The sequence below is a fragment of the Bufo bufo genome, chromosome 1 (genome assembly GCF_905171765.1).
Source record: "Bufo bufo chromosome 1, aBufBuf1.1, whole genome shotgun sequence".
Taxonomy (NCBI): domain Eukaryota; kingdom Metazoa; phylum Chordata; class Amphibia; order Anura; family Bufonidae; genus Bufo; species Bufo bufo.
The window spans coordinates 711634136-711647499 of NC_053389.1; the positions used below are offsets into that span (position 1 = coordinate 711634136).

At 46.2% G+C, this 13364-nt stretch overlaps 1 protein-coding gene across 2 annotated transcripts in view; it reads right to left on the minus strand.

The window, feature by feature from the left end:
• Positions 1-326, minus strand: part of LINS1 (lines homolog 1) — a 48876-nt gene extending 48550 nt beyond the window's left edge. For both annotated transcript variants that reach the window (XM_040414246.1, XM_040414245.1), the window contains exon 1: positions 210-326. The gene's annotated coding sequence lies outside the window, so the exon portion shown is untranslated. The remainder of the gene's footprint in view (positions 1-209) is intronic.
• Positions 327-13364: the final 13038 nt, after the last annotated feature.

The following is a 13364-nucleotide window of genomic DNA, read 5'->3' on the forward strand; positions in this document are numbered from 1 at the left end:
CATGGTGGTGACCCGGTCACAAGGCAAAAGTGTTAGAGGCTCCGTGAACTAAACATTGAAATGGGTCCACGGCCAGGAAACTGCCCAGAACTCCCCCTGTGGGGGGTCCTGATGGACTGGCTGTCTATCAGTGTGGATAAGACCCTATGACTCCACTCATGTATGCCCCCATGCACACCCAGCGTCACCACAGCAGGCCCATACATTACCTGCCAGATCCGTCATAGTGTCCGGCATAAACCCCAGGCGGCCGTCATGACACACCAGGAGATGCACAGCAACCGGAGCAGTACGACGGCGCACACCGCAAAGCATGCCGGGTTATGTAGTCCACCGGACCTACTATTCCGCATGCGCAGTAGCTGTTTCCAGGTCCCGCTATATACTGCCTGCCAGTCGCTAGTGTCTCTGGATGGTGGGCGGAGTTTTGCTTGCGTCTTAGCCAATCGGCTGGCTGACTAGGGGTCGCTGCCATCTGCTGCAGTTCAATGCGGGATTTGCCCGGTGGGGTTTGCCAGGTAGGCATGCCCGGGTGTGATGTGTGTGGGTGCCCGCAGTCAGTGCAGTGGTTTTGATAAATCATTTACAGGGCAGAGGTGCCAGCTGCATCCCCAAGGCGCACAGTTGGTGACACTGAGGTTAATGACCTTTTCTTTTAATATGGGTCCAGCTCCTCGCATAGCAGCAAAACACACAAAAACAGGTCCCACTGCATCCAGCCAGGTATTTTCCTCAAAGGGATTCTGTCACCAGATTTAACCCTATTAAGGCTACTTTCACACTGGCGTTTTGAATTCAGTTTGTGAGATCCGTTTCAGGGATCAGGATTCAGGAAACGGTTCAAAACGGATCAGTTCAGCCCCAATGCATTCTGAATGGATAAGGATCCGCTCAGAATGCATCAGTTTGGCTCCGTTGTGCCTCCATTCCGCTCTGGATGCGGACACCAAAACGCTGCTTGCAGCGATGCGGAGCCAAACGGATCCGTCCTGACTTACAATGTAAGTCAATGGGGACGGATCCGTTTTCACTGACACAATATGGTGCAATTGAAAACGGATCCGTCCCCCATTGACTCTTAATCTAAATCAGGACAGATCCGTTTTGACTTTGTTCTTCATAATGCAAATGGATCCGTTCTGAACGGATACAATCGTTTGCATTATAGGTGCGGATCCGTCTGTGCAGATACCAGACGGATCCGCACCTAACGCGAAAGCTAGCTGACATTAGCGATGTGCTAATGTCAGCTAAACCTAACTAGCCTATTCCTACTTTTATCTATGCCCCCGTTACGCCCGAAATCCAACTTTTATAATATGCTAATTAGCCTCTAGGGGCAGGAACAACGCCCTGGGAAAGTGGGCCAAGGCCGTATGTATTTTGCAGTCTGCAAAATGCTTATCTGCAACATACGGATGACGTCCGCGTTGCATATTTTTTTGTGGACCCATTGATTGTGCTGTCTGCATCCGTATGTCCGCTCAGCAAAAAGGTAGAACATGTCCTGTACCTGGCTGCAAAATGTGGACCACGTAAGTCCTCAAAAAAAACAAAAACCGGGTGCAACACAGACATCATCTGTATTCTGCTGATCCGGCTATTGCAGCTGGCAAAATGCATATGGTTGTGTGCATGAGGCCTAAATGTGGTAAAATAGAAAATTAAAGGGATTCTGTCAGCTAGGTTTAGCCTATAGAGCTGAGGACATGTGCTGCTAGATCGCCACTAGCGCGTCTGCAATATACATTCCCCATAGCTCTGAATGCTTTTATTTAGTAAAAAAAAAAGATTTTATATATATATATGCAAAAAGGGTAGTAAGGAGCCCAAGGGGCTAGTACCGTTTCAGGGGCCCAGCCACACCCACCGAGCACCGCCCCACATCCTCCAAATCCACTACTTGCTCTCCACATCACACGGTTGAAGCGCCGTAATCTCGCACATGCGCGCGTCGGCATGGTGTTTCTTCCCTATGCTGGTATCAGCCTCAGGGAACAAACTGTGCATGCGCTAAATGAGCGAGATTACAGCGCTTAAAAACAACAAATGACGTCTGTGTGCATTCCATATTTTGCGGAAAGTCAACAGCCGGCCCCTAATAGAACAGTCCTATCCTTGTCCGTGATGTGGACAATAATAGGACATGCTCTATTTTTTTTGTGTGGAATGAACATACGGAAACGGAAAGTACACAGAGTACCTTCCGTTTTTTTCACGGACCCATTGAAATGAATGGTTCCGTATACGGTCCGCTAAAAAAACGGAACGGACACGGAAAGAAAATACTTCCATGTGCATGAGCCCTTAGGCTGAATCCGTGCGCAATCCGTGGTAACACGGCCTGGATTCCTGCTGAGAGCAGGAGCGCACGGCGTCATTGGTTGCTATGACGCCGTGCGCTTCCTGCTGCCGCCACAGTACAGTGATACACTGGTATGGATCATACCAGTGTATTACTGTACTGCGGCGGCAGCAGGAAGCGCACGGCGTCATAGCAACCAATGCTCTCAGCAGGAATCCAGGCCGTGTTACCACGGACCGCTCACGGCCGTGTGCATTTGGCCTTATACTGAGAATCAATTAAAGGATTAATGGCCTTTCCTGCAGCAACAACAACACAGATTAAATACCAGCAAAGGCCTCTCTGTGGTAATTGTCCAGGTGGCAACCCTAGAGAGCCAGGGTTGGGTCAGGACTTGTGGCCATAGTCCAGGCATGATGCTCTCAGGTCATTAGTCTCGCGGTTGGGCTGGAAAATGCAGCCAAAATATGCCATTGTGAACCTGGAAAGGGCCTGGACTGGACTCTTGGAAAGGGCCTGGACTGGACTCTTGGAAAGGGCCTGGACTGGACTCTTGGAAAGGGCGTGGACTGGACTCTTGTCTTGGTATATAGTCCGTTAGAGGTTCACACTTCCTTTACATGATAAGGTGGACAAACCGAATCTGGACTCCAGCTGTGCCGTGCTACTCCTCATAAGGCCTCATGCACACAGCCGTTGTTTTGGTCCGCATCCGAGCCGCAGTTTTGGCGACTCGGATGTGGACCCATTCACTTCAATGGGGCTGCAAAAGATGCGGACAGCACTCCGTGCGCTGTCCGCATCCGTTGCTCCGTTCCATGGTCGGCCCAAAAAATATAACCTCTCCTGTTCTTGTCCGCACTTTGCGGACAAGAATAGGCAGTTATATTAAAGGCCATCCGTGTTTTGCGGATCCACGATTTGCGGACCGCAAAACACACAATGGTCGTGTGCATGTAGCCTAAGGCCGCTTTCCCACAGTCATTGTTTGGTCAGTGATTTGATCAGTGTTTGTCAACCAAAACCAGGAGCAGGTCAAACACAGAACAGGAGAAAATCTGCCCATTGTACCTTATCTCTGTGCAGACTCCACTCCAGGTTTTGGCTCACGATGGAAATCACTGATCAAACACAGACTGCGTGAAAGCGGTCTAATTGTCTCACATGAGTTGGTTTTCAAGGGAGGTTTTGGGCCTAATAAGACAAACACATGGTCACCCGACACCCGTATATATTGCTTGTATAGTCCATATGTCTAATTGTCTGCACTTTACTGATGCTGGGACCAAGAGTTCCCAAATCACTGGAAAGTAGGATCGGACATGTAGGATTGTATCTTGCCCAATCCATTCTTCCCCACTACTGGCTTATTTTACCCTGTTCTACACTCTGATTGGCCAAGGATACACTGGCGGATTTTTTGTCCATGGCCACTATAAAGAAATTTTCCCCAACCTCTGAGAATAAGCTATTTTCACTAGGGAAAGCTGCACCAGAACTGCAATGTGTGAACAAGGCTGTAAAGCATACCTGTCACTAAGTTCATGCTGCCCGTAGTTCAGTCTAAGGCCTCCTGCACATGAACGTAGGTGTCCCGTAGCCGTATTGCGGACCGCATATGCGGATCCGCAATACACGGGCACTGTTCTGTGTGCATTCTGCATCACGGTTGCGGACCTATTGACTTGAATGGGTCCGGAATTGCAGAACGGAAGCACGGAACGGAACCCTACGGATGCACTACTGAGTGCTTCTGTGGGGTTCCGTTCCGCAGAAAGATAGAACTTGCTCTGATCACGTTGAATGAATTGCGGTCCCCAATGCACGGAACGGAACACATACAGTCAGGTCCATAAATATCGGGACATCGACACAATTCTAAGATTTGTGGCTCTATACACCACCACAATGGATTTGAAATGAAACGAACAAGATGTTCTTTAACTGCAGACTGTCAGCTTTAATTTGAGGGTATTTACATCCAAATCAGGTGAACGGTGCAGGAATTACAACAGTTTGCATATGTGCCTCACACTTGTTAAGGGACCAAACGTAATGGGACAATTGGCTTCTCAGCTGTTCCATGGCCAGGTGTGTGTTATTCCCTCATTATCCCAATTACAATGAGCAGATAAAAGGTCCAGAGTTCATTTCACGTGTGCTATTTTCATTTGGAATCTGTTGCTGTCAACCCTCAAGATGAGAACCAAACAGCTGTCACTATCAGTGAAGCAAGCCATCATTAGGCTGAAAAAACAAAACAAACCCATCAGAGAGATAGCAAAAACATTAGGCCTGGCCAAAACAACTGTTTGGAGCATTCTTAAAAAGAAGGAACGCAACGGTGAGCTCAGCAACACCAAAAGACCCGGAAGACCACGGAAAGCAACTGTGGTGGATGACCGAATAATTCTTTCCCTGGTGAAGAAAACACCCTTCACAACAGTTGGCCAGATCAAGAACACTCTCCAGGAGGTAGGTGTATGTGTGTCAAAGTCAACAATCAAGAGAAGACTTCACCAGAGTGAATACAGAGGGTTCACCACAAGATGTAAACCATTGGTGAGCCTCAAAAACAGGATGGCCAGATTAGAGTTTGCCAAATGACATCTAAAAAAAACCTTCACAGTTCTGGAACAACTTCCTATGGACAGATGAGACCAAGATCAACTTGTACCAGAGTGATGGGAAGAGAAGAGTATGGAGAAGGAAAGGAACTGCCCATGATCATAAGCATACCACCTCATCAGTGACATGTTTGGTTGCCAATGGAACTGGTTCTCTTGTATTTATTGATGATGTGACTGCTGACAAAAGCAGCAGGATGAATTCTGAAGTGTTTCGGGCAATATTATCTGCTCATATTCAGCCAAATGCTTCAGAACTCATTGGATGGCGCTTCACAGTGCAGATGGACAATGACCCAAAGCATACTGCAAAAGCAACCAAAGAGTTTTTTTAAGGGAAAGAAGTGGAATGTTATGAAATGGCCAAGTCAAGCCGGGCTGCTCGGCACACAGGCTCAGCGGGGTAAATGTAAGTTAGCAAGTTAATTGTTTTCCGCCCCCCCCTTCTCTGAGCCCTCAAGCAGCCGCTTGGGCTGCCTTATGATAGAGCCGGCCCTGCATATCGGGGTATACATCGTGTAACCAGAAACCTTTGTTATGCTTCTGGCCTTCCACCACACCTTGTGAATGGTGCGTAAGACACCGTATTGACTCCCTTTAGTGTGAAAGGTGCCATCCTCCAGCGCAGACAACAAGCAGGGCCGTCCCAGAAGATATCCCACTATCTTTCCTGCCGTGTTTATCTTCTCTATATCCCCCCAGCCCGTTATGTGTTGTAGCTGGCTCGCTAAATAGTATAGCCACGGGTCTGGTAAGGCCAGGCCCCCGTTCGTTTTGGGTCGTTGCAAAGTTGTGAGTTTAATACGAGGGATACCCTTTTTCCAAATTAAGTCCCTAAACAGGGCATTTACTTTATAGAAAAAGCGCAGCAGGATCCAGCAGGGTGCATTGTGGAGAAGGTATAGTAACTGGGGCATCAATATCATTTTAATAAGGTTGGTCCTCCCTATCATGGAAAGCGGCAGTTTAACCCATGTATTTACTTTATCTTTGAACCTATCTAGCAAAGGAGTTAAGTTTAGACTTTCATAATCCCTTATATCAGAGGTTATTTGAACGCCCAAGTACTTAAAGGAGGATACGATCTTGAGACCCATGGCGTCTTCCAAAGTCGGGGCGCCTCCATTAGTTAACGGCATAACCACGGACTTCGCCCAATTAATGCGCAGGCCAGATAGTGTACCATAGTCATTAATGATCTGCATGGCTCCCGTAAGGGAGTTTATCCAGTCATCCATGAACAGCAGCAGATCATCTGCATAAAGCGCAACTTTTTCAGTCAGCTCACCATATTGAAAACCACGCACTGAGGTTGCTCGTCTCAGAGCTTCCGCCAAAGGCTCCACCGCCACCGCAAACAAAAGCGGTGACAGGGGACACCCCTGTCGCGTCCCTCTATGCAGTTCAAAGGAGTCCGACAAATTCCCATTAATCCGCAATACGGCTTTCAGGGATGCATACAAAAGCTGTACCCATTCTATATAGTGGTGTCCAAAGCCCATCTTTTCAAGCACTAGCCACATATATCGCCATTCCACACTGTCAAATGCTTTGGCCGCATCAAGAGATGCAACCGCCGCATTCGAGGTGTGGACCTGGCTCGCCTGGATATTTAGAAAAAGTCTTCTGACATTAACAGCAGTGAAAGCATTCGGCATGAAGCCCGCCTGATCTGTGTGGATAAGCGTCGTGATGACCCGGTTTAGTCTGTTTGCCATCACTTTCGCCAGTAGTTTAATGTCCGTCTGCAGGAGCGAGATTGGTCTATAAGAATCCGCTTCTTTATCATCTTTACCAGGCTTCGGAATGAGCACAATTATAGCTTCATTCATCGAGGCAGGCAAGCGTCCCACTTCTTTCGCCTTTTTGCAAACCTCCAGTAACTGCGGCAAAAGTATGGATGCATATCGTTTATACAGTTCAGCGGGTAGGCCGTCGCTCCCTGGCGCCTTATTACTAGACATGGACCCTAGAGCCTCCTCCAACTCCTCAAGAGTTACTGGGGCATCTAACATATCTTTGTGTTCCCCCGAAAGGGTACGCAGGGGTAACTGCTGTAGAAACCCCCGAATCTCCTCCTCTGAAGCTGTCATCTTGGACTCATATAGCGGGGAGTAGAAGGACTGCATAGTATGGGCTATCGTGTCAGGATCATCTCTTATTACTCCCTCTGGATCCCTGAGCGCCGCTATATATGATGACTGCTGCTGAGCTCTAGAAATTAAAGCCAATAACCTCCCCGCCTTTTCTCCCTCCTCATAATAGGACTGCTTTTGGAAAAAGCGTTTATTCTTTGCATTTTGCAATAATTTGTCATTTAATTTTTCCTGTGCCTCTTTCCACCTTTAGAACCAAGATGGCGCTGTAGCCTGAACAGCGGGTTCCCACCAAATACACCCGAGTTACCAGGCCCGTGGGGTCAAAGTAGCACCCGTCGTCAAGGCCAAGCACCAGTGGTCAGCCTATCTACCCCAAACGTAGAGCAGTATCAACAGTAATTATAATTGTAGGAGTAAACAGAGAACAATATGTATTGCAGTTAGAAAATATACAAAGTATTACAGACAGTTTAAGCTCTCCTGCAACTCTCGGCTATACTTAATATAAGCACATCATGAGACCGATAGCAAGGTCCATAGACTGCACGCGAGAGCGAATAAATGCAGATTCAAAAAGAGAGGAACACACAAATATGAGAGGTGTGAACATTTTAAATAACCACATTACGTGTACACTACCACAAGCGACAGTCACAAATCATCCCGCCTTCTATTCTCTCGCAGCTGTTGTTCATGCTTGTCCAACCATTTCATGGCTTCTTTAGAATCCTCAAAGAACATGGTGGATCCCAGCGCTGCCACACAAAGTTTTGCAGGGAAGATCATCGAGTAGCTGACATCAAGAGCCCTCAGTCGCCTCTTTACATCAAGGAACTTCGCTCTCCTTTTTTGGACTTCAATGGAATAATCAGGGAACAGAGACACTCTGCGGCCATCAATAGACATGTCTGGCAGCTCTCTGGCTCTACGGAGAATAATGTATTGTAGAATCCTCATAATCACCGGTCTGGCGGTGCACCCGGTGGTAATGGGCGAGTAGGCACCCTGTGAGCCCTTTCCACCGCGAACAGAGGAGTCAGATTGCTTGGCCCGAATTGATTTTTCAGCCAGGATTCAAAGAACTCTGTGGGATTAGTACCTTCTGCTTTTTCCGGTACGCCCACCAGACGCACATTGTTTCGGCGTGATCGGTTCTCTAAGTCATCTTGTTTAGCTGCCAACACATCCATCCGCCTGGTACATTCAGCGACATCACGTTTAAGAGGATGAATAGACTCCTCCACATCGCCCACACGGTTTTCCAGGTCGGTCGTTCGGTCCGCAAGTTTTCGCAGATCGTGGCGGACTATAGTTACGTCTTCTTTAATGGCTCCTACTTGAACATTAAGAGTGTGCAGCGATTTACCACACTTAGTGATAGCGTGAAGGACGTCTTTAAGAGTCGGTTCACCCACTATGTCTTCTGTGTCAGTGAGCTGTGCTGAGGGATCGCTGGCTTGTGCAGCTTCAGGGACAGCAGAGCTTTCTTCTGGCCGTGCAGCAGCTTCCCCTTCTCCCTCCTGCTCAGCAGCCTGATCGGCAGATCCCATGGAGGGAGGATGTCTTTCCCTTGCCACTTTAGCGGTTAGTTGGGCAGCAGAACGGGCAAACTTACCCAGCTTAGCTGCAGTCTCCCTGTGCAGGTCAGCCGGGCGGTCTGTGCGGCATGGGGTTTCACTGCTGTCGCCATCTTGGAGCTCGGGTTGGCCGCTCTCCCCTCTCTCCTCTTGGACATTTTCGCCGGTCGGATCACGAGCGGCACTGGAGGTAGGTAGGTCGGCTCTGGGCACACTGTGGGCGCTTTTATTGAGGTTCTGCAGCGGGGTTTTCAGGATAAACTGCCGAGTGCAGGACAGAGCCGAGCGAGCACACGTCCTGTTACATGCCCGGTTACGCCACGCTCCCAGAAATATCCCGCCAGACGTTCTCAGCCGAGGAGGCATACGCCCTGTTTGCCTCCAACTCCGAGAGCCCCAGTGAGGATGAGGATGACCCCACTTTCCTCTTGTCATCCGTGTCCTCCTCATCATCTAGCGATGATGATGAGCCCCCAAGGCGGCGGAGCAAGGGGACTGCCATGCCAGGGACCCTGTAGCCCACACTAGTATGAGCAGCTCTGGGGGTCATACTAGTTTTCCGGCCCACCAGATAAGTCCACCTGAGCCCCCTACCGGTGAACTTGCATGGTGTACCCCAGAGCATTTTGAGCCCATGATTCCTGATTTTGTTGGCCAATCAGGAATCCAGATTCCCACAGTGGGCTTCACTGAATATGACTATTTTAGTTTTTTTTTCAGTGACCACTTTGTGAATCTGATGGTGGAGCAAGCGAACTTGTTCATTGCTCAACACCCAGGCTCCTTTTTGGCTAGGTCCGATGGCTGGACTCCGGTCAGTGCAGCCGAGATGAGGACGTTTTGGAGCCTCGTGCTGCACATGTGCAATGGTAGCAGGACACTGGGTCAGTGGGCATGCTATGCAGTGGGTCAGTATATATGTGTATAAGTTTGTGACGCCAGTTGCAGCTTGCGCAGGTACTGTAGCAGGGCCCTTTAAGATATTATAGCTCACGTACCAGGTGAGGAATGCCAGAGGGGGGATATTGTCTCTGTATAGCAGATATGGTAGTGTCAACGGTGTCTCCTACCTGTAGTACGGCTGGACTCCTGTATCCTGGCTCACATGCAACAAATTGAGTGTGGTTAATAGGAGTAACTGAGGAATGATGGGATTCCACACAGATAATAGGGTCCAACTTGTCTTTACTTGGAGATATGCAGCTTTGATCCATACAAGTTACAGCTTTAGTCTAGGGTCCCAGCAGGAATTGGCAATATGTGGCAGGAATTTATATACAGTGGGATGCGAAAGTTTGGGCAACCTTGTTAATCGTCATGATTTTCCTGTATAAATCGTTGGTTGTTACGATAAAAAATGTCAGTTAAATATATCATATAGGAGACACACACAGTGATATTTGAGAAGTGAAATGAAGTTTATTGGATTTACAGAAAGTGTGCTATAATTGTTTAAACAAAATTAGGCAGGTGCATAAATTTGGGCACTGTTGTCATTTTATTGATTCCAAAACCTTTGGAACTAATTATTGGAACTCAAATTGGCTTGGTAAGCTCAGTGACCCCTGACCTACATACACAGGTGAATCCAATTATGAGAGAGAGTATTTAAGGGGGTCAATTGTAAGTTTCAACATGGGGGTCTCAAAACAACTCTCAAATGACCTGAAGACAAAGATTGTTCACCTTCATGGTTTAGGGGAAGGATTACAGAAAGCTGTTTAACCGCCTCACGTCCGCCCATAGGATATAAACGTCCTATGGGTGGACGTCTATTTCTGACAGCACGTTTTAAAACGTCCTGTCAGAAATAGCAGCTGCACGCTAATCGTGCAGCTGCTGATCGGGTTGCCCGCTGTCAGTGACAGCAGGGCAACCCTAAGACAAGGCAGGGACAGTGCCCAGGTGTCCCTGCCTTCTAGATCGCTGCAGACACAGCGCTCACCGAGCGCTGTGTCTGCAGAGCAGGAAGCGCTGTGCGCTTCCTGTTCCGGCCCGGCGGTCATGTGACCGCCGTGACCGGAGTGTGCAGGAGCTGTGTGAGGTCTCTCAGAGACCTCGATCAGCCCTGCTGTGAGGCTGTACAGCGCAGGATTGCTGCTGTACAGCCTCTATAGGGGTGCATTTCCACTGTAACTGGGGCTACTATCTCAGCCCCAGTTACAGGAGAAATCAACTGTGAAAAAAAAAAGAAAAAGTGAAGCAAATGTCCCCCAGAGGTCTTGTATGACCTTATGGGGGACGAAAAGTGTAAAAAAAAATAAAAAAAATAAAGGGTTGAAAAAATAAAATAAAATAAAGTTTCACATGTAAAAAAAAAAAAAGTTCCCAAGTTAGGAATAAAAAAAAAAAAAATTAAAATAGAAAAAATAAAGTAAAATAGACATATTTAGTATTGCCGCGTCCGTAAAAACCAGCTCTATAAAAATATCACATGACCTAACCCCTCAGATGAACACCGTAAAAAATAAATTAAAAAAACTGTGTCAAAACAAGCAATTTTTGTCACCTTGCATCACAAAAGGTGCAACACCAAGTGATCAAAAACGCGTATGTCCCACAAAATGGTACCAATAAAACCGTCACCTCATCCCGCAAAAAATGAGCCCCTACATAAGAAAATCTCTCAAAAAATAAAAAAACTATAGCTCTTAGAACATGGAGACACTAAAACATCATTTTTTTGGTTTCAAAAATGCTATTATTGTGTTAAAGTGAAACAAATAAAAAAAAGTATACATATTAGGTATTGCCGCGTCCGTAAAAACCAGCTCTATAAAAATATCACATGACCTAACCCCTCGGGTGAACACCGTAAAAAAAAAAAAAAAAAAACTGTGTCAAAACAAGCAATTTTTGTCACCTTGCATCACAAAAGGTGCAACACCAAGTGATCAAAAACGCGTATGTCCCACAAAATGGTACCAATAAAACCGTCACCTCATCCCGCAAAAAATGAGCCCCTACATAAGAAAATCTCTCAAAAAATAAAAAAACTATAGCTCTCAGAACATGGACACATTAAAACATAATTTTTTGGTTTCAAAAATGCTATTATTGTGTAAAACTTTAATAAATGAGAAAAAGTATACATATTAGGTATCGCCACGTCCGTAACAATCTGCTCTATAAAAATGTCACTTGACTGAACCCCTAAGGTGAACGCTGTAAAAATAAATAAATAGAAACTGTGCTAAAACAACCAATTTTTTGGTCACCTTGCCCCATAAAGTGTTATATTGAATGATCAAAAAATCATATGTACCCAAAAATAGTACTAATAAAACTGGCACCTTATCCCCTAGTTTCCAAAATGGGGTCACTTCTTGGGAGTTTCTACTGTAAGGGTGCATCAGGGGGCTTCAAATGGGACATGGCATCTAAAAACCATGTGGAGTTCCATTCCTTCTGCGCCCTGCCGTGTGCCCATACAGCAGTTTACGACCACATGTGGGGTGTTTCTGTAAACCGCAGAATCTGGGTAATAAATATTGAGTTTTGTTTGGCTGTTAACCATCGATGTGTTAGAGAAAAAAATTGATTAAAATGGAAAATCTGCCAAAAAAGTGAAATTTAAAAATTTGATCTCCATTTTCCTTTAATTCTTGTGGAACGCCTAAAGGGTTAACAAAGTTTGTAAAATCGGTTTTGAATACCTTGAGGGGTGTAGTTTCTACAATGGGGTCATTTATGGGGGTATCCACTATGTAGGCCCCACAAAGTGACTTCAGACCTGAACTGGTCCTTATAAAGTGGGTTTTGGCAATTTTCTTAAAAATTTGAAGAATTGCTTCTAAACTTCTAAGCCTTCTAACGTCCTAAAAAAATAAAATGACATTTCCAAAATGATGCCAACATAAAGTAGACATATGGGGAATGTTAAATAATAAATATTTTATGAGGTATCACTTTCTGTTTTAAAAGCAGAGAAATTGAAATTTAGAAAATTGCGATTTTTTTTTAATTTTTGGGTAAATTTGGGATTTTTTCATAAATAAAGGTGAAATATTTTGACTCAAATTTATGACTATCATGAAGTACAATGTGTCACGAGAAAACAATCTCTGAATGACTTGGATAAATAAAGGCGTTCCAAAGTTATTACCACATAAAGTGAGATATGTCCGTTTTGCTAAATTTGGCCTGGTCAGGAAGGGGGCAAAGGGCCCAGATGGGAAGTGGTTAAGAGATTTCAGCTGTCTGTTTCCACAGTTAGGAACATATTGAGGAAATGGAAGACCACAGGCTCAGTTCAAGTTACGGCTCGAAGTGGCAGACCAAGAAAAATCTTGGATAGAACAAAGCGACGAATGGTGAGAACAGTCAGAATCAACCCACAGACCAGCACCAAAGATCTACAACATCATCTTGCTGCAGATGGAGTCACTGTGCATCGTTCAACCATTCCTTTACACAAGGAGATGCTGTATGCAAGAGTGATGCAGAGGAAGCCTTTTCTCCTCCCACAGCACAAAAAGTGCCGCTTGAGGTGGGCTAAAGCACATTTGGACAAGCCAGCTTCATTTTGGAATAAGGTGCTGTGGACTGATGAAACTAAAATTGAGTTATTTGGCCATAACAAGGGGCGCTATGCATGGAGGAAAAAGAGCACAGCATTCCAAGAAAAACACCTGCTACCTACAGTAAAATATGGTGGTGGTTCCATCATGCTGTGGGGCTGTGGGGCCAGTGCAGGGACTGGGAATCTTGTCAAAGTTGAGGGACGCATGGATTCCACTCAGTATCAGCAGATTCT